This window comes from Miscanthus floridulus, chromosome 9 (assembly GCF_019320115.1).
Source record: "Miscanthus floridulus cultivar M001 chromosome 9, ASM1932011v1, whole genome shotgun sequence".
Taxonomy (NCBI): domain Eukaryota; kingdom Viridiplantae; phylum Streptophyta; class Magnoliopsida; order Poales; family Poaceae; genus Miscanthus; species Miscanthus floridulus.
The window spans coordinates 11,402,645-11,425,315 of NC_089588.1; positions in this window are offsets into that span (position 1 = coordinate 11,402,645).

Genomic DNA, 22,671 nt, shown 5'->3' on the forward strand with positions numbered 1-22,671 from the left:
TGGACCTGTCTGTTCTCGATGTTCAATGAAGTCTGCAATGATCTCCAACTTGAGGAGCTCACGCTGGACCCCCCTGTGTCCTAGCCACCGACGGCTCTCCTTGCCTCACAATTGAAGTCCAGCTCCACCAACACCTCCCAAGTGCCGCAACCTGGGGGCCCCTCTCTCCACGGTGCCTCCAATTAGGCTCCTGGCATCGGTCCTAGCCACCACGGTGCTAGTGCTAGTTCTGGTAACAATGGTGGCAAGCAGCATCGTCGCTGTGAGAACAGCGGCAAGGTGGCAACAGTAGCCAGGGTGGCTCCCCTTGGCCCTCCTTCTAAAACCCCTGGACGGGCTCCTTCACCATGTGGCCCACTCGTGGCCAGCAGCAGCAGCAGCCCCATGGTCCTCCAGATGGGCGCTCTGGTCACCCTGCACCTCAGCAGGCATTCATGGCAGCACCCAATCCCTATGACATCCCTCTGCCACTAGGCTTTCCCCCCATGCTAACTGCCCCGGCACGAACCAGCAGCAACAACCGCAACAGCAGGTGTACCAGGCCCCTTCCCAGTCTCCCTGGACTAGCTCATGGAATTAGCAGGCTCTGGTCAACTCCTTCAGCACCACAAGCCTCACTCCACCTACTATCACTGACTGGGTCATGGATTCTGGCACCTCTAATCATATGACGCCTGATGCCGGTAACATTTCTCTTTTTTGACCACATCATTTTACTTGTCCTTCATCCATTGTTGTTGGAAATGGTTCCAGTCTTCCTGTGATAGCTATGGGTGATGCTATCCTTCCAGGAATCTTTCATCTTAATAATGTTCTTGTTGCTCCCAACATTATTAAGAACCTCATTTCTGTTAGACAATTCACTACTGATAACAACTATTCTATTGAGTTTGATCCTTTTGGTCTCTTCGTGAAGGATTTTCATTCCAAGAACAAGATCATCAAATTCAATAGCTCCGGACCCCTTTACTCCATGATGCCGCTGGCCGTTTCCTCCTCTTCATGTGGCCTCATCGCTGCTGCTCTAGCTATTGTTTGGCATTGTCGTCTTGGGCATCTTGGCCATGAAGCACTCTTCAAACTATCTAGTGTTTCTACTATTTCATGTACTCATCATTCTAGTGATCAACTATGTCATGCTTGTCAACTTGGTCGTCATATTCGCTTACCATTTGCCAACTCTTCATCTCGTGCTCTTAAGAATTTTGATTTAATTCATTGTGACTTGTGGACCTCTCCTATCAAGAGTGTGTCTAGGTATAAATATTATCTCATTATTCTTGACAATCACTCTCACTTTCTCTGGACTTTCCCTTTGCGGCTCAAGTCCGAGACTTTATCTACCTTGGCAAAATTCTTTTCGTACGTGACCACTTAGTTTGGCTGCACCATAAAAACGTCCAGTGTGACAAAGGGCATGAATTTGACAATTCCTCCGCCCGCTCTTTCTTCCTCACTCACTGTGTTCTTCTACGGATGTCCTATCCTTATGCCTCCTCCCAAAACAGCAAGGTTGAATGCATTCTTCGCTCCATTAACAATATTGTGCGCTCCCTTCTCTTCCAAGCTTCCTTGCCTACTTCCTACTAGGTTGAAGGCCTTCACACTACCACTTATTTACTAAACTGTCTCCCCACTAAAACACTAGAGTTTGCCACTCCTCACTTCACCTTGTTCTACTCTCATCCCTCCTACTCCCACCTTCGGGTCTTTGGCTGTGATTGTTATCCTAACATGTCTGCCACTGCCCCTCACAAACTTTCCCTTCGCTCCACTCTGTGTGTTTTCCTAGGTTATTCTTCTAATCATAAGGGATTTCGGTGTCTTGACCTCTCCTCCAACCGCATCATCATCTCTCGTCATGTTACCTTTGATGAGACAAATTTTCCCTTTGCCAAGACACTGTCACCCCCACCACTAATGATTTTGATTTTTTGGATGAGTTTGACCCCTCGGTGTGCCTTCTAGGCCTCCCTGCTGGCTCCTCCCCTTCAAGTACCTTTGGTGGAGTCAACCCTGGATCACTCGGTGTCTTGCCAGCTGCCACTATCACTCCTATCACACTAGTGCTGGATGAGCCCATGGACCTAGCAGGTCCTTACTAGCCCCTTCCTACGCCACGCGTAGCCTAGGCTCCCTCGTTGGAACATCACAATGCCCCTGCTGTTGCTCCTGCTCCACCGGCTCCCCCTATTGTGCCCCCTGCATGCACCATCACTCATGTCTACACCCGGCGTCACCCAACTCATGTTTCTCTAGTTACTGCTGATTCTAGGCTATCACAAGGTACTCCTGCTACTACAGATTTTGGGCTATCATAAGGTACTCTGGGTGCTGCTAACTCAGGGCTGACACACGGTCCTTCGATTGCTGATGCTCCTATTACATTGCCCAAGGGTGCTATTCTAGTTCATCAAGTGGTGAATCATCACTCCATGACCACTAGAGGGAAACTTGGCTTCTATTAGCCTGCCATCTATCATGCTGCATCCATCTCTCCCATTCCGAAGACTTATCAGAGTGCTCTTGCTGATCCTAATTGGCAAACTATAATGGAAGAAGAGTATGCGGCTCTTCTATCTAATAACACATGGGATCTCATTCCCCGACCATCTGGTGCAAATGTGGTAACTGGCAAGTGGATTTTTCGTCAGAAGTTTAATGCTGATGGCTCCTTTGATCGCTACAAGGCCCGGTGGGTTCTCTATGGTTTTACCCAACATCCAGGAGTGGATTATGATGAGACCTTTAGTCCTATAGTGAAACCAGCAACAGTCCGCACAGTCCTCTCTTTGGCTCTCTCACAACAGTGGCCTATTCATCAACTAGATGTCAATAATGCCTTCCTGCATGGCACCCTCTCCGAGACTGTCTATTGCTACCAGCCCACTAGATTTATTGACACCGCTCTTCCTGATCATGTTTGTCACATCAACAAGTCTCTGTATGGTCTAAAGCAGGCACCTCGCGCTTGGTATAGCTGGTTTGCCACCTACCTCTTATCTCTTAGGTTTGTTGAAGCAAAGTTTGACACCTTTCTGTTCATTTACCACCGAGGCAATGAGATTGTTTACCTACTACTCTATGTGGATGACATTGTTCTGACTACCTCCAGTGCCTCTCTCCTCTACCACACTATCACTGCCTTGCAACAAGAATTCTCCATGAAAGACCTTGGTCCTTTGCATCACTTTTTGGGCATTTTAGTCACACAACATTCAGGTGGTCTCTTCCTATCACAATAGCAGTACACCATTGACATCCTCAAATGTGCTGGTATGATGGATTGCAAACCATGTAGCATGCCTGTGGACACTCATGCTAAAGTTTCTCCTACTAAAGGTGCTCCTGTCACTGATCCTACCCACTATTGGAGTCTTACAGGAGCCCTGCAATACCTTACTTTCACAAGACCAGACATTGCTTATGCTGTTCAACAAGTATGCCTTCACATGTATGATCCTCATGAACCTCACTTGTCTGCTATTAAGAGGATTCTCTACTATCTTCAGGGAACTCTCAGCCATGGCCTACATGTTCAGCCCTCCACTCCATCTAAACTTGTGGTCTATACTGATGCCGATTGGGCTGGGTGTCTCGACACTCGCCACTCCACTTCAGGCGATGCTATGTTTCTTGGCACCAATCTGGTTTCTTGATCTTCAAAACACCAAAACACAGTCTCTCGTTTAAGTGCCGAAGCTAAATACCGGGCTGTGGCCAATAGAGTTGCTGAAACTTGCTGTCTCTGCCAACTTCTATAGGAATTGCATGCTCCACTGCCTTGGAGCACACTAGTCTACTGCAACAATGTCAGTGTAGTATACTTGTCCACCAGTATCGTATAACATCAACGCATGAAGCATGTTGAGATTGATCTCCACTTCGTTCATGAACGGGTCGCCATTGGTGATGTTCGGGTTCTTCACATACCAACGACGTCCTAGTTTGCTGACATCTTTATTACTAGCCACGTCCTAGCAGTAAAGAGGGGGTGTTAGCATGTTTACTGCTTCCTTTATTACTAGCTAACTGCCTAGGAACCTCCCCTGGCCGTCACCTACTTACTCCCCCTCTTTACTGCTAGTATTTACTTCTCCTTTTGTTGTTGCCTGTGTGCTTCCCCCTCTCTCTTGTGTTAGTCTAGCTTCTATATAAATCCCTGTAATTGTTTACTCAACATGTATGAATACAAGAGCTAGTTCATCCTCTATCAGCAGCAACGCTTACAGCTTCAGCACAGGCTCATTTCGCCTCACAGCCCACTAGGCCAGGTGAGAGGACAGTGAGCTCAGAGTTGATGGTTCAGAATTTCACACAGTCCATAGGTGTGGAGATTTCAGAGACCATAGCAAGGGTCAGCTTCATGGGACAGACCCAGCTATCTATAGGGACATCATCGAGTACAGATCATGCTACTAAGAAACTAGAGGTATAGACAGCAGTGGCAAATACAAAGAAATCTCATGATATGGGGAAGCCGACTATGCCTGCTAGTGTGGCTGCAGCTCGGGAGATGCAGAAACATACACCGTTGAGGCAACCGTCTAGTGTGTTTGATGAGGAACAAATGGAGGTCTCAATTGGGTAGCTTGCTAGGGCAACAGAAGGAGGGTCATCTCCTTGATGCTGTGGTGGAGGCGGGCGTGGCGGCAGATGGTGAGTCAAAAAATGTTTTGGGGAGTGTTATGAAGGTGGTGGTATTGTCAGATGGAGAGCTTACTCTAGTGCGGAGTAGTAAGCAAAATGCGGACTTGGAGGATGTAGATTCTTTCGAGAGGGCAGAAAGAAGAGTTGTTGTCAAGAACCTCAAGGAACCCCAAGGTAATTCAAATGTTCATTCAATTTGTTCTTTTTCTAATGGTCGTATTGAGGAAAACCTAGGGGGAGTGGGTATTAGTTTGGGCAATGATGATAATTTAGTTTTTGGGTCTGTTTCTTTAATCAAAGATGTGGAAAGAGAGAGATTGAAGGCACATAAGTGCTCTAACAAACTTGATAATGAAACTGATTTTGAGGAGGATGAGATCGATCCTGACATCCCCACCATTAGTTGACTCTGTGGTGACTTAACAGACGAGGTGATGGACGATAATAGTGCGGACCTTGATGGAGTACTTGTAAATGTACCTATCAAAGTGGCAAAGAGTAGAAAGAAATTGAAACTCCTCAACAAGAAAGCAGCTATGAGGAAAAAATAAAAATTTTGTCTTGATGAAAGGTGTGTTCTAGAATTGTAGAGGTCTGCGTGACCTAGCAAAGCATACATTTTTACATGATGTGGCTGCAGATAAAAAACTTAATTTTATAGCTTTATCAGAAACCAACAAAAATAGTTTCTCGACTCAGTGTCTAGAAAATTTTTGTGTGGGGGATGATTTTGTTTGGCATTGGCGGTGCCCTCGCGGTATGTCTGAGGGAATGCTAATGGGGATAAATCAAGATTTTTTTGAAGTAGAGAATATTGAGGACGGTGATTTTCATATCAAGTTTGTTTTAAAGAATAAAGTAGATGGTTTTAGGTGGGCCCTTTTATCTGTTTATGGTGCAGCACAGGAGGAATACAAAGAGCAGTTCTTATCAGAGTTAGTACGAGCATGTTCTAAATGTGAGAATCTACCTTTCTTAGTAGGGGGAGTGTTGACACCGTTTTTTGCACGTGTCAAAATAATCGGAGTGGACTAATCGGCAAGGGGAAAGTTATTGAATACTTTGATAGCCAATGAAAGCCAGATGGTTGCCGATAGCTGGTGATGGTCGATGGAAAGGTTGATTTGGACTCGGGCGTTGCCGATGAGGTTGGAGGTGTTATTGTCGATGCCGATGAAGGGAGGCTTGAGGACTACTGCCGATGAAACATGGAGTATGCCGATGAAGGGAGGCTTGAAGACTACTGCCGATGAAACAGGGAATATGCCGATGAAGGAAGACTTGAAGACTACTACCGATGAAATAGGGAGTATGCCGATGGGAAGGAGGACGGTGAGATTTCCATCGTAATTGAGGCGGACAGGGAAATAGATAGGAGTTGATTTCCTTTTCTATATTTGTTAGGGTATGATTCATGTAAGAGTCACGTGTTTCCTTAGATATGGGATTGGTGTCCTAGTTGTGTTTGGTTGTATCTCTTTAGATCAGGGTATAAATATGGAGTAAGGGGCAATGTAATACATACATCAATCAATATCAAAACCAATTTTTACTCCTATTCGCATCTACTTACTTTTCGGCGACTTCGTCAATTTGCATATTTTTTCTTTTTTTTACGAGTTCTCATTGATTCGGCGAGCTGCATCGTTTCAGTGCGACCTTCGGCGATTCTTGAGTTCCGCGTGAGCACCTCTTGGCCGTGACTTCCGGGCGTATCGCTGTTGTCAGGACCAAAGTGTTCGTATCTTCATCCTTGTCGATTAGCAGGTCAAATCGACTGGCACGCTTTGGATATCGATTCGGGTATTAGCCCTTTGTGTTTGCAGATCCACTTTTGCATCAACAGGGAGATTTTAATATTATCATAAACCCATCAGAAAAAATAGTTCAAGGTATAATGATAGGTGGCCACTTTTGTTTAATGCTATTATTGAATCCTTGAATTTAAGAGAACAGGGATTGACGGGAAGGAAGTACACAATAGACTGGGAGCAAAAGTTTTCGCTAGCTTCTGTCCAGGTACTTACCCGTGAGATCTCATATCACACACCTCTGTTACTAGATGATGGGGAGCCATCTCACCAAGGTAACTCTAGGAATTTTAAATTTGAACTAGGGTGGCTAACAAGGGATGGTTTTTTGAACTAGTTAAAGAGGTTTGGGAATCTGAAAATAGGGGTCGGTCACCCTTGGAACAGTGGCAAAACAAAATTAGAAGACTCTGACATTTCCTTAGAGGTTGGGCTAGGAATCTAGTGTCATGAAATAAAACAAAAAAAACTAATTTGCTTGATATGATAGATGTCTTGAACAAAAAGCAGAGACATCTTTGTTGTCACCTCAATAGTTGGAGCTTAGACATCATCTAAAAGGGCAACTAACTAAGTTGCTGAGAGAGGAGGAGATTTACTGGCTCCAACGATCAAAAGTAACAAAGTTATTGCAAGGGGATGATAACACTAAGTATTTCCATCTGGTGGCAAATGGCAGACATAGGAAAACAAAAATTGTACAGCTAGAACAGGAAGAAGGAACTATTGTCGGGGATGAAAACTTGAAAATTATATAACTGAATATTATAAAGGACTGTTTGGACCGTATACACAGAATTCTTTCTCAATGGACGAGACTTTGAGGGATGACATACCTCAAGTGTCAGAGAAGGAAAACGAGGTATTGGCGGCTCCATTCAGTGAGGAGGAGATTAAAACGGTAGTTTTTTTTATATAGAACATAACAAGGCTCCTGGTCTGGATGGTTTTCCCGCTGAATTCTTTCAATTTTTTTGGGAAATAGTGAAGCCAGATTTAATGAGCCTTTTTCATGAATTCCATGCGGGGAGGCTGCCTATTCATAGTCTTAATTTTGGGGTAATCACTTTGTTACCAAAGATTGCTGAAGTGGTGATAAGTACAGGCCCGATCTTCCGAGAGGTAGCCGGTAAGTTCGATTTGTGGAGATCTCGACGTTGGCGATCCGGCTTCAAATCAGACACGATTCGAACCCTACAACCGTTACACCACTGCTCCATTGGTTATCAACCAAGCACAACTTGATTGACCTCACCAAGAAGGCTTTTCGTGCAAGCGAATCGAAGAGCACAAGCAAGAAGGTAAAACACGCAATCTGAAATTGCAAATATGAATAACACGAATATCAATAAAGGATTCAAGAACTCGGTTCCAAAGGACTAATCGACACAGTGGAGGAGATCAAGAACGGGGGCCTTGGATCACTGTAAAAGGATTTGTCACCACAGTTACAATGAACGATTCAGTTTCTCGATGGAAAACTAAACTCTAAACAAAACCTAATTGTGTAGCAGCGGCGGCGGCTATGTTTATAGTCTAAGACTTGACCTAGGGTTGGGGACGGCCAGGGGTTGGGCGCCCACAACTTGGGCTTAAGGCCCGACACGATACATGGCCAAGTTGGCCCAAATAGGTGACGCAGCACCTTGCTGTGGTCACACAGAATGATCCACGGACCTTCTGGAGCTGGGACGAGATCCAAAACGACGGCGTCATCGTCCCCTTTCCAATGCATCCAAGAACGGCCCGTTTCGATGTCGTATGAGGAAGTTATGACCGAAACAGTGACGACGTGTCTGCTGAATCCGAGGGCAACGTGGCAGCTGAGTTGGGAACGAATTGGAACTTGGGGAAGACCATGGCGTCGGTGTGTCCAGCGTGGCGATGTCCTCATCATCCTCCCCTTCTCGAATTGGAGTCGTCCTCGACTCCATCTTGGCGATGTCCTCATCATCCCCTCCTTGTAGAATTGGAGTCATCCTCGACTCCATCCCATCATCAGTGAACTCCTGCAAAAGGTTAGTGACAGCAGGCAATGCACCAGACATAAAAGGTTGACAAAACATAGTATAACATGGTGCATCAGGATTATCACATAACTCAGCAGTAGCAGGAGTTATAGCAAGAAAAGCACCTCCTTTTAACTTAATCCCATTATTTTTAGCAATGTCTGTTGGAGGTTTATTTTTTATCTCATTAGCATGTTTAATAATATCCATAGGAGACAAAGACAGTAATGTAATTTTCTTGTCCTTATGTATGATAGTGTATGTATTAGTTCTACCATGGTGTAAAGCATCATTATCAAATTCCCATGGGCGACCTAACAAAATGGAACAAGCTTGCATAGGGACAACATCAAAATCAGCAGTATCATGATAAGAGCCTGTGAAAAAGCTAATGCGTGCTGATTTAGTTACCTTAGTCTTACCACTATTATTGAACCATTGAAGTTTATATAAATATGAATGTTGTCGTGTGGTCAAGCCAAGCTTGTCAACCAAATCTGAACTCACCAAGTTGTTGCAACTCCCGCTATCAATGATAGTGAGAACACGACAACCCTGCACAATGAGATACATGTGGAACAAATTGTGGCGTTGGATCTTCATCTCTTCTTCATGACCCATACGTGTACTCAACACACGCTGCACAAGAAGGCTAGGGTAGTCCGCGGCAGCAGCCACAGAGTCAATGGTGATGGCCTCCTTGTCTTGATCGCCCTCAGTGAGATCTGCATCAATGTTAGCAGCAAGGGCTAAATCATCTTCAATATCACTAGCACTTACATATCCATCCTCGGTAGCAATGAAAGCGCGATGACTGGGGTATTCCTTCATGACATGTCCCATGCCTTTGCATCGGTGGCAAATGATTTTAGAGCTGGACGAGGAGGAGCTAGTAGAAGCACCCGGAGTGCCACCTTTCTTCAGCTGTGGAAACTGCACATTAGACAATTTACTTACCCCGGAAGAAAATGGAGGTGTAGATGGCTGTGGTGCAACAGGAAGCTTGGGCGTCTCCGGCTCGGAACGCTGCTGAAAATTCCTCCCATTATTAGACCTGAAAGGCTGGTGTTGTTTGCGTCCCTGTACTTCTCGTTCGGCCTTAATAGCAAGATGATACAATTGGGAAAAATTGTGCCATTCTTTGTAATCAAGGATGTTATGTATATCATGGTTTAAACCACCAAAAAATCTAGCACTAGCATCATGATCATCTTCATTTATACCACAACGTGCTAAACCAATAAGCAATTCTTAATAGTATGCTTCTACTCCTTTATCACCTTGTTTTAAAGTTTGTAGTTTCAAACGTAAATCACGTTGGTAATAAGGAGGAACAAAACGAGATGTCATACGTTGCTTTAAAACATTCCAAGTTTGAGGCACAGCAGCAGCATTATTGGCATTGCAAAGATCACTCCACCAGAACAAAGCAAAATTAGTAAACTCACTAGTAGCAAGTCTAACTCTATGCTCAGCAGGAACATTATGAGAATCAAATTTTTGTTGAACAGCAAGCTCCCAATCTAAATATGCCTCTGGATCAACATTACCAGCAAAAGGAGGTAGACTAAATTTAATTTTAGCAAAAGGATCATTATTACCATGATTATTACCTACCATACCGCGACGATTGAAGTTGAGGCGGCGACGGGCACCACCGTCAGCATACGCATCTTCATCACCAAAAGCATCCGCATCTTCATCATCAGCACGATAAGGTGGAGGGTGTTGCTCAAGCTGTTCAATGTGGGTGACCAGATTGTTCACGTTGCGCATCAGCTCGGTCATAAGATTGCGTTGTTCAGTCATGAACGTTGCAAGCTCGCCCTTGGACACGCACTCATTGAAGTCCGTCGGAGTTCCTGCCATGGTTAGAAGATAGAAAAAGACAACACCAAAGTATTATCCCTATCAACTAAAAGGAAACAAGTGGTGGTGATGGTGGTGAAAGTGGAATGCAAAATCACAAGCGGCTTACCACCGTCTTGCCTGTATTCTTACCAACGCCAAACAGGAGCAAAACCAAAGTGGCGAAGCAATCTGTTGTTGAGCGTGGGTAACAGTTGCAAGATGAACCTGTGCTGACAGAAGAATATGTGGAGCTATGGGTAGGCACACAATATGACAGCAAGGATTAGCAATTAACGAGTGCAGAGTAACGATTGTTCAATCCGGATCCAAAGTACAAATCACAGGTGCTGGCTAAGACGTGTCGAGACGTAGCGCAACAAGGTGAAAACAAAGGACGATCGAAAGAACTCACAGAACAAGCAAATAGCCCGGATTTCTCCTTTTTCCTGAATTTTTCCCGGATTTTTCCAAAAGGCACTAGTAGGAAACAAACTTTTTTTTCACTATTTTTTTTATACTTTTCTCTGAACAAGGATCACAAAAGATGCAACCACAAAAATTGGCACCTACAACTGAGGTGGGATGTGGTCTACAGAAATTCAGCACATTCTCTGAAAAGCGTGCAAAAACTTTGACAATTTTTTTTCTATATTTTCCTGAATTTTTTTGGCAATTCTGATGAAACCAAACAGGGCGAAGCCGAGTTTGGGTCAACGGGCGATTGAACTACGACCACGAACACAATCCTAAACCAGCAACAAGACTCGACCACGGACACAAACTCAACAACACGAATCTGAAACGAAATTGCAAAGGCACAAAGGGCGATAGGACAACGGAAATTGAAATATTTTTGGGCTTTTTGTGGACTCTAGGTAATGAACAAATATGAATCTAAGGCAAACGAGATTATACCTCGCGGTAAACCTGAAATATCTGATACCAATTGATAAGTACAGGCCCGATCTTCCGAGAGGTAGCCGGTAAGTTCGATTTGTGGAGATCTCGACATTGGCGATCCGGCTTCAAATCAGACACGATTCGAACTCTGCAACCGTTACACCACTGCTCCGTTGGTTATCAACCAAGCACAACTTGATTGACCTCGCCAAGAAGGCTTTTCCTGCAAGCGAATCGAAGAGCACAAGCAAGAAGATAAAACACGCAATCTGAAATTGCAAATATGAATGACGCGAATATCAATAAAGGATTCAAGAACTCGGTTCCAAAGGACTAATCGACACAGTGGAGGAGATCAAGAACGGGGGCCCTGGATCACTGTAAAAGGATTTGTCACCACAGTTACAATGAACGATTCAGTTTCTCGATGGAAAACTAAACTCTAAACAAAACCCAATTGTGTAGCAGCGGCGGCGGCTATGTTTATAGTCTAAGACTCGACCTAGGGTTGGGGACGGCCAGGGGTTGGGCGCCCACAACTTGGGCTTAAGGCCCAACACGATACATGGCCAAGTTGGCCCAAATAGGTGACGCAGCACCTTGCCGTGGTCACACAGAATGATCCACGGACCTTCTAGAGCTGGGACCAGATCCAAAACGACGGCGTCGTCGTCCCCTTTCCAACGCATCCAAGAACGGCCCGTTTCGATGTCGTATGAGAAAGTTATGACCGAAACAGTGACGACGTGTCTGCTGAATCCGAGGGCGACGTGGCAGCTGAGTTGGGAACGAATTGGAACTTGGGGAAGACCATGGCATCGGTGTGTCCAGCGTGGCGATGTCCTCATCAAGTGGTCCGGATACAACAGTATAGACCTATATGTTTATTTTTTGTGAGTTTTAAAATATTCACGAAGGTGCTAAACTACATAATTTTGAAAGTGGCAGATAAGCTAATAGGACCATCCCAGACAGCCTTTATTCCGAGCTGTTATATCATGGATGGACTTGTGATCTTGCATGAAACAATTCATGAGTTGCATAGGAAAAGATATGATGGAGTGATCTTAAAACTAGACTTCGAGAAAGCTTACGATAATTTAAAGTGGCCCTTTGTGCAACAGGTTCTCAGGATGAAAGGATTCTCACCGACTTGGTGTGAATGGATCTCGAAAGTCATGTCTAGAGAGAGCGTTTCAGTAAAGGTCAATAATAATATAGGACATTTTTTCAAACTAGAAAAGGAGTGCGACAGGGGGACCCGCTATCTCCAATCTTCTTTAATATAGTAGTTGATATGTTGGTTGTCCTCATTTCATGAGCTAAAGAAGCTGGACAAATCCAAGGGGTTGTTCCGCATTTGGTAGATGAGGGACTTTTGGTCCTTCATCTTTATGGATAATGATCTAGAGAAGGCTAAAAACATGAAGCTTCTACTTTGTGCTTTTGAGCAACTGTCAGGACTCAAGATCAATTTCCATAAAAGCGAAATGTTTTGTTACGGAACAGCCAAAACTAGACAAAATGAGTATGCACACATTTTTGGGTGTGATATGGGGTCTTTTCCTTTTAGATATCTAGGAATTCCTATGCATCACAGAAAACTCATGAATAAGGATTGGAAACATGTTGAATAAAGATTTCAAAAAAGGCTGAATTGTAGGAGAAGTAAGACGTTGTTAGTAGGAGGGAGGCTTGTTTTGATTAATTTGGTTTTGAGTAGCCTCCCCATGTTCATGTTTTCTTTTTTTGAGGTAACTCGAGGGGTTCTAAAAAAACTAGATTACTTCAGGTCATAGTTTTTCTGGCAGAGTGATGACCACAAGAAGAAATATAGATTAACTAAATGGGAGATAGTATGTACGCTGAAGGACCAAGGAGGGTTGAGAGTCATAAATTTAGATGTCCAAAATAAGTGTCTTCTAAGCAAGTGGCTCTTTAAGTTGATAAATGGAGATGGGGTTTGGCAACATATGCTTAGGAATAAATATCTAAGGGACAAAACTTTGACTCAGGTTCAATACATGCCCAGAGATTCTCAATTTTGGGTTGGCCTCAAGAAGGTTAAGGGGGAGTTTCTTTCGATGGGTAAGTTTGATCTAGGTGACGGGTCTCAAGTGCGATTTTGGGAGGACGCATGGATAAGACCGCGTCCACTAAAATTTATCTTTCCGGCACTATATAATATCGTTAGGAAAAAAAGTGCATCCGTAAGAACGGTGCTATCCATAGCACCTTTAAATGTAGCCTTCAAAAGATCGCTAATAGGTGTTAATTTACAAGCATGGCACGACGTGGTTGCGATGGTTGCCAATGTACAATTAACAAACCAAAGAGATCGTTTTGTATGAGGGCTACACCAGAATGGATTGTTTTCAGTTAAATCCATGTACAGAGCATTATTGATAGCAGAAGCTATCCCTTATAACACTCTAACATGGAAACTGAAACTACCTCTCAAAATTAAAGTCTTTATGTGGTCACTATATAAGGGAGTAGTTTTAACAAAGGATAATCTAGTACGGCGGCAGTGGCAAGGAGATAAGAAGTATTGTTTCTGTTCTTCAGATGAGTCTATGCAACATTTACTCTTTGACTGCCATTTTACGAAATTGATGTGGAGAATTGTTCATGTTTCCTTTAATTTAATACCTCCAACTAGCATACATAACATGTTTACATGTTGGTTGCAAGGATTAAATAGGAAACTAAAATCTCATATACTTGTGGGAGCTAGTGCTTTTGGTTGGGCATTATGGCTAACTAGGAATAATATAGTGTTTGACAAGGTCCTAGCACTATCTTATCTGCAGGTTATCTTCAGGGGACCTACTGGATCAGGTCCTAGTCCCTATTGCAGAAGGAGGAGGAGCGCCAGATGATGAAGATGGGTTGCAGGAATATTGAAACAACCACGATGGAGGTGTTTTCAAGACATGGTTGGAGATTTAGCAATAGAATTGGTTTATAGATGTGGCTTTTAGAAGCTTTATTCTTGTTCTTTTTGGCTCAAAACTTCGTTACTTTTGTTTGTAATAAGAAACAACTATATGCATTGATATTAATATATTCCATTTTCTAAAAAAGATTGTGTCATATAAGGCTTTGTTTGGATACATTTGTATCTACCTCAATCCACGTGTGTTGGAGTGGAATGAAATTTAGTTTAATTCCACTTCATTTCACTTCAACAAATATGGATTAAGACGAATACATATGCATCCATACAAGGCCTACAGAAACAACTTATGAATCATACCTGTGGCTGTCCTAGATGCCACCATATATAATCAGTAGGTTAGCTGGACAGTTCATTCAGATTTCAGAGTACAGGTAAGCAAGCAGGCAATCGAGCAAGCAAGCAAGGAAGAGGGAAAAAAGCACCACGTTTCAGAACAGCAGTGGGATAAACGAGAATGGTCTCACCGAGAGCGGAGTGCGCTCTGTTATGAACGACGTATATGAATATGAAGTAAAGAATCAAGCCACAGAGGAGACACACGATTTAACGTGGAAAACCCCTCCGATGTGAAGGGGAAAAACCACGGGCACCAGCCAGCAACAATCTCACTATCTCAAGAGTTTTGGGTTACACGCCTATGGCGGCTTACAAGAGAATCAAGTCTCCACGAAACCCTAGCAAGGGTATATATACCGTATCGTACCGCGGGGGGCTCCGCCCCCCGCACCCCCCGAGCACAGCCCAAGCCTCCGGCGACGGGCCTCCGCTTCGCTCCGTCAGAAGCCTGGCCTATATTCTGGAGTGAATTTGGAACAACTCCAACACGCTCCATATCATCGCCGGCTCGCCGCGGGAAAGCAGCATAGGTCACGCCACCGCGGAGGTAGCTCGACCCTCGGCGGTCGAACAACGCCAACGGATTAAACGGCATTTAAATGGCCAGTAAACGATAAACGGTGGTAAATTGTTTTGTTTTGTTTAGAAGGTAAATGGAAATTAAATGGTTGACTATTTAAACAGTAAAAAAACATGAAAAAATGGTCTAAACGGTCTAAACGGAACAGAGATAAACAGCATTAAACGGGCTAAATAGTTGTTTAAACGGCTGTTTAGACGAACACGAGGTAAATCTAGTCCAGTTTAGACGAACACGGCTGTTTAGACGAACACGCTCCGGCCCAAGCCTCCGGCGACGGGCCTCCGCTTCGCTCCGTCAGAAGCCTGGCCTATATTCTGGAGTGAATTTGGAACAACTCCAACAAACTCCACCTTGAGACAAATTCATCTTGTATCATAAATCAACCCTTCATCCTGAACATAACAAAGATAGAAAACCACTGGTGCCAACAATAGTCTCTTGGACTATCCAATTAAACCAACTAAGCTTGAGCACAGCTCAAACTTAGCAACAGGAACAGGCTTTGTCATCATATCAGCAGGATTATCATGAGTACTAATCTTGCATACCTTCAGCTTACCTTCTTCAATCACATCACGCACAAAATGATACTTGATATCTATGTGCTTAGTTCTCTCATGGAACATCTGATCTTTAGTGAGGTAAATTGCACTTTGACTGTCACAGTACAAACTTATGCAAGATTCAACTCCACAAAGCTCAGCGTACAAACCTTTCAGCCAAATTAATTCTTTGCACGCTTCACAAATAGCCATATATTCTGCTTCAGTAGTAGACAAAGCAACAACTGACTATAAAGTAGCCCTCCAACTCACAGCACAACTGCCAACAGTAAACACATAACCTGTAAGTGATCTTCGCCTGTCCAGATCAGCAGCATAATCAGAATCCACATAGCCAATAAGACCCTTATCAGTTCTTCCAAACTTTAAACAGGAATCTGCTGTGCCTCTGAGGTACCTAAAAATCCACTGAACTGCCCTCCAATGTTCTTTGCTAGGATTAGACATATATCTACTAACAAGACTCATAGCATATGATAAATCTGGACGAGAGCAAACCATGGCATACATCAAAGACCCCACAGCACTAGAATAAGGAACCCTTGACATGTATTCAATCTCTGCATCTGTACTAGGACACTGAGCAGCTGACAACTTAAAGTGAGGTGCAATAGGGATACTAACAGCCTTAGCATTTTGCATGTTGAAACGCTGAAGAACTTTCTTGATATAATTTTGTTGACTAAGAAATAGCAAACCAGATTTTCTGTCTCTACTAATTTCCATACCAAGAATTTTCTTAGCACTACCAAGATCTTTCATATCAAAACCACTACTCAATAGCTTCTTTAACTTAGTGATTTCAATCTTACTCTTGGCAGCAATCAGCATATCATCAACATATAACAGCAAATATATAGGTGATCCATTAACATGCTTGATGTAAACACAGCTATCATACTTAGATCTTTTAAAACTGTGTGCTAACATAAATGAATCAAACCTCTTGTTCCACTGACGAGGGGACTGTTTCAAACCATACAAGGATCTCTTCAACTTGCACACATATTTTTCCTTGCCAGGCACTATGAACCCTTCTGGTTGGTCCATGTATATGTCCTCCTCAAGCTCTCCATGCAAAAACGTAGTCTTCACATCTAACTGCTCAAGCTCAAGATCATGTGAAGCAACAATACTAAGGAAAGTACGAATTGAACTGTGTTTTACCACTGGAGAGAACACATCATTGTAGTCAACACCCGGAATTTGACTGTAGCCTTTAGCAACTAACCTTGCCTTGTACTTTGGAGGCTCGCTTGGAGATAAACCCTCCTTTCTCTTGAAGATCCATTTGCAGCTGATGGTCTTCTTATTCTTAGGCAAAGGTACAATCTCCCATGTACTGTTCTTCTCAAGAGACTGCATCTCCTCATGCATAGCAGAAATCCAATTCTCAGTATCACCACAACGAATAGCTTCTTTATAGGTTGCTGGCTCATGAACATTCTCCACCTGTTCAGCACAACTCAAAGCATAGTAAGACAAATTACACTCTTCAATAAGACGCTTAGGAGGTGCAATTGTCCTTTTTGACTTGCGTTGAGCAATAGGTAAATCCTCCTCTAACTGCAAAATAGGAGGAGTTTGCTGAACATCATCATGAGCATCATCCTCAGCAACATCATTATCATGGTCACCATGCTCATCAATAGGCTCCACCTGCACACATGTATCATCATCAACATGCTCCACCTGCATGCGCATACGCTGCAGCTCTTTTTCTGGAACATGATCTGAGGGCAAACTGTCAGTAAACATCACAGATTCATTGAAAACAACACTCCTGCTCATAAAAGTCTTTCCTATTTCAGGATTCCACAATTTATAGCCTTTGACTCCCGAACTATAACCAAGGAAAAGACACTTAACAGCTCTAGGCTCTAATTTTCCATTATCAACATGAGCATAAGCAGTGCATCCAAAAACTTTCAACTGTGAATAATCAGCAGGCGTACCAGACCATACCTCAATGGGAGTTCTTTTATTTAGTGGAATAGAAGGCGACCTGTTTATCAAGTAACAGGCAGTATTAGCAGCTTCAGCCCAAAAATGTTTGCTCATCCTGGCATTAGACAGCATGCAACGGGCCTTAGATATGATGGTTCTGTTCATGCGTTCGGCCACACCATTCTGTTGTGGAGTATGGGGTATGGTGTGATGCCTAACAATGCCTTCCGATCTGCAATAATCATTAAATTCACGCGAACAAAATTCTCCACCATTATCAGTACGAAGCAATTTTACCTTCCTTTCAGTTTGCCTTTCTATCATTACTTTTCAGTCCTTAAAAGCAGCAAAAGTATCATCTTTCTGTTTCAGAAAATAAGGCCAAACCCTTCTAGAGTAATCATCAATAATTGTAAGCATGTAACGAGCACCACCAAGTGAGGACTTACGGGAAGGACCCCATAAATCAGCATGAACATAATCAAGAGTACCTTTAGTGGTGTGAACAGAAGTGTTGAAATGTACCCTTTTATGCTTCCCGAAAATACAATGCTCACAAAACTTTATTTTACTCGAAGTGCAGCCATCCAGCAGGTTTCTCCTCATCAATTCTACCATACCATGGTGACTCATATGTCCCAAACGCATATGCCAAAGGTTAGTTTTACTAGGTTCATCATTAGTAATAGCAGCAACAGCGGAATCAGAACCAGGTAAAGTACACCCTCTAAGGACATATAACTTTGCAGAATTAAGATCACCTTTCAAGCAAACAAGAGAACCTTTTGATACCTTCAGAACGCCATCTGAACCGGAATATTTGTAACCTTCTGCATCAAGCGTGCTCAATGAGATAAGATTTCTGGACATCCCTGGTATATACCTGACATTTTTCAGCGTGCGTGTCATGCCATCATCAGTCTTGATCTGAACTGATCCAATCCCCACAATGTCACACGGGTTATCATCTCCCATCCGTACAACATCCCCTTTCTGCACAGGCTTATACGAGCTAAACCAATTTCTGTTAGTGCAAATATGAAATGAACATGCGGAATCGAGAATCCATTCATCATGACCAGCAACACAACCAGCAAATACTACCAGACAATCTCCAGAATCATCATCAGACGTAGCAGCAGCAACAGAGACCTTACCAGCCGACTTTTGTTTCCTCTTCTCCTTATTCTGTACTTTTCTGCAATCCTCAACATTATGATTTGTCAGCTTGCAATAAACACAGAACTTTTTATTACCATGCGGCTTGGACTTTGAACGGCCTCTCCTTTCGTAGTTCTTTCTACCATCATTGCCATCATTGGAGGATCTGTTTTCAGTTCTGCCTCTCACATGCAAAGCATCACCCTTGGAGGACGACGTCCCGTCATTCTGCACCATGCCTCTCATCTTTTCCCTAGACTGGAGAGCCTCATAAACTTCCTTTAGGGTTAGTTCATCACGGCTCAAAAGTATGGTGTCACGAAAATTTGCATACGAATTTGGCAAAGAACATAGCAGTAAAAGACCTAAGTCCTCATCATCATACTTCACCTCCATCGACACTAGGTCGGCGACGATCTTCTTGAATTCAGCGATGTGGCTCATCACTGAATCCTCCTCCTTCATCTTCAGGGTGAACAGCTTCATCTTCATCTGCATCTTACTGGTTAGATCCTTGGACATACAGATCGATTCCAGTTTCAGCCATAGTTCTGCAGCAGTTTTCTCTTTCAGACACTCCTGCAAAATATCATTATGAAGATGCAACTGAATTAGGGCGAGCGCCTTCTGATCCTTGCGGATCTCTTCTGGAGTCCACTCGGCCTTCCTCTTTCCGAAACTATCCAGCGCCTCATCATAGTCATGAGTCTGCGCCAGAATCCCCCGCATCTTGACTTGCCATAGCGAGAACCGCGTGTCGTAGTTCAGCAGCGGAAGATCGAACTTCATCGACGTCGTCATGAACCCTAACAGCAACCAAAGCTCTGATACCACTTGTTACGAACGACGTATATGAATATGAAGTAAAGAATCAAGCCACAGAGGAGACACACGATTTAACGTGGAAAACCCCTCCGATGTGAAGGGGAAAAACCACGGGCACCAGCCAGCAACAATCTCACTATCTCAAGAGTTTTGGGTTACACGCCTATGGCGGCTTACAAGAGAATCAAGTCTCCACGAAACCCTAGCAAGGGTATATATACCGTACCGTACCGCGGGGGGCTCCGCCCCCCGCACCCCCCGAGCACAGCCCAAGCCTCCGGCGACGGGCCTCCGCTTCGCTCCGTCAGAAGCCTGGCCTATATTCTGGAGTGAATTTGGAACAACTCCAACACGCTCCATATCATCGCCGGCTCGCCGCGGGAAAGCAGCATAGGTCACGCCACCGCGGAGGTAGCTCGACCCTCGGCGGTCGAACAACGCCAACGGATTAAACGGCATTTAAATGCCCAGTAAACGATAAACGGTGGTAAATTGTTTTGTTTTGTTTAGAAGGTAAATGGAAATTAAATGGTTGACTATTTAAACAGTAAAAAAACATGAAAAAATGGTCTAAACGGCCTAAACGGAACGGAGATAAACAGCATTAAACGGGCTAAATAGCTGTTTAGACGGCTGTTTAGACGAACACGAGGTAAATCTAGTCCAGTTTTGTATGGATAAATTTGTATACTTAAGTTTATTATATTTATAAATGTGTACACTTGATATGTTACATACATAAATATCTATATTTGGTTCTTTTCACATGCATAAATATATATACATACAAAAAAAATTGATTTTTACTCGAATAAATATGTATAAATACTAAAATACTTACATGCACGTATATATAATTATATGTATTTTTAAGTACAAAACCGTTTAAATCATTTAACTTCGTTTAAACACTGTGTAAACAGCCTAAACGTTAAACGAAGGAGGACCGTGTACCATTTAGAAAACATTGCTGGTTACGCTACGCTGACAGATGAACTACGCCGCGACATGGGAAGGGGGAAGCTACCGGCCATGACCGCCGCTTGCCAAAGCGGGTTCGCCGCCGCCATCGACGACAGTGAGTGAGGGAGAGCAGAGGGGAGACAGGGAAATGGCCCATGGACTTTGGAAAGGAGGGAAGCCCCTGCGGGCATCGAAGCAGTGGCACATGAAAGTAATCTCAATGTTTATCAGCCCACAACAACAATCCAGGCATCTTCTCCATAAATTTCCCTCGCTACTATGACACCCAAATCAGAAACGTCCCTTATTAAAAAAGAAATGACCCACACAATTGCCGCTTTTGCGAACCAAATCTGAATCTGAATCTGAATGCAGAAACGCCTAGCTCCAGTCATGTATGCGACTTTTTGCATATATTTGTCTTGTGCGGACGGTCACCGAAAAGTAGCAGCCTCTCGTTTCAGCTTGGTTTGGCACAAATAGCAGCCCCTCCCTGGTCACGCCTCATGCGTTTATTTTATTTTTATCTGTTGTTTGAACTTTGAATTTTTAGCTTGCTGGTTGGTGAACGTCAAGTTTGCTACTAGTACGCAGTAGCAGGTGGTAGTCAAGTATTCGCATTTCTTCGCAGCCATGACAAAAACAGTGCACACAAAGAGAACAATTGTAAACATGCATGGTCAAAGAAGTAAAATATCAAAATATGTCACAACGGAGTTAATGTTCTCATTCATGGGGTGCTTGGCAGGGCTCTTCTGTTTTTCACTGGAAAATGGCTCTTTCTACGGAACGTTTGAAAGGGCTTTTTTTTTCCGAGGAGCCCTGCCAAACAGACCATCAGTATCATAAATGTTGATGTCTTTTTCTATAAACATGATCAAACTTAGACTAATTTGATTGAACAAATTAAATAAAAACGCTTATATTTTGGGATGAAAAGAGTAGTGAGTATATATGTACACATATTTCCTTGGGTTCTATGAGAAAGATCGTTCGTTGCTAAAAGAATCTTTGCAAGTTGAGAATTATTATTATTATTTTTCTAGAAAAATCGGAAGCTGAGATTGATGACATAAGTCCAAATAAATTGACCATCATAAGGAGGCTGCTAACGAATATAATAACAACTCTTTTTTTTTTACGTTAAACAGGAGGGGCGTACCTCTACTGGTATTTTATTAAAGACAAGTTAGAAAAAGTACATTACAAAAAAAGATAAAGGGAGCAAGTGGGAGGGGGTTCAGGATACATAAAAGGAAATAATAACAACTCTCGTAAGTCGTAAACTATATACCGGTACTATCAGCATGTTCATTTGTTGGTTTCAGCTAGGGCTTATCAGCCAGCCAACAATGTTTTTCTCTCACAATAAATCAGCACCAGCCGGACTTATCAGTTCAGAAACCAACCAGTGAACATGCTCTATATGGGGTTAGGGTCAGCTAACATGTGTAGGTACAACTGGACAAAGATGTAGAGAGCAGTAGATGTATATGATCGAGCCGCCGGCCGGCTGCTTGAAAACATGCAGCAGCACGCAGCTGTTTTCAGGTTACAAATAAGACAAGTGTATGTGATTTTTTTGGTCTGAAAAGCTAAATAAATTTGTAGTCCTACATATACATATTGTCATTCACTCGGCCTCATGTGATTTTTTTTAATGTAGCGTCTGCATTATGCTTATAAGTATTATATTATATATACACGAGAGGGGCAGAGACGGCAGAGAGAGGGGAGATTCGATTTCCATGTGCACATCTGGTTTTATATGCATTCCGGGACGCTATACGCTTGGCAGCCAGCAATATATACGGCTGATGCCTGAATCACAAATCTCAGTGGGTTTCGGCTCATAGGATTTAAATACTCACTCCTGTATTAGATGTTGATTTCGATTTCGATTTCGATTTCGTCTTGATTGCCTGCATACGTCACGTCTCTGCCTCCTAGTTAACAAATAATATGTGCCTGCCTGCTACCTGTATTATATTATTACATATATACATAGCCCTCTGCATTATTACTTTGTAATAAGGCCAAAACAAAACCCTGATCGTGTGTTTGTTCTCTGTGTGCCATCCATCGATCGATCGAAGATGGATGCCTGTAC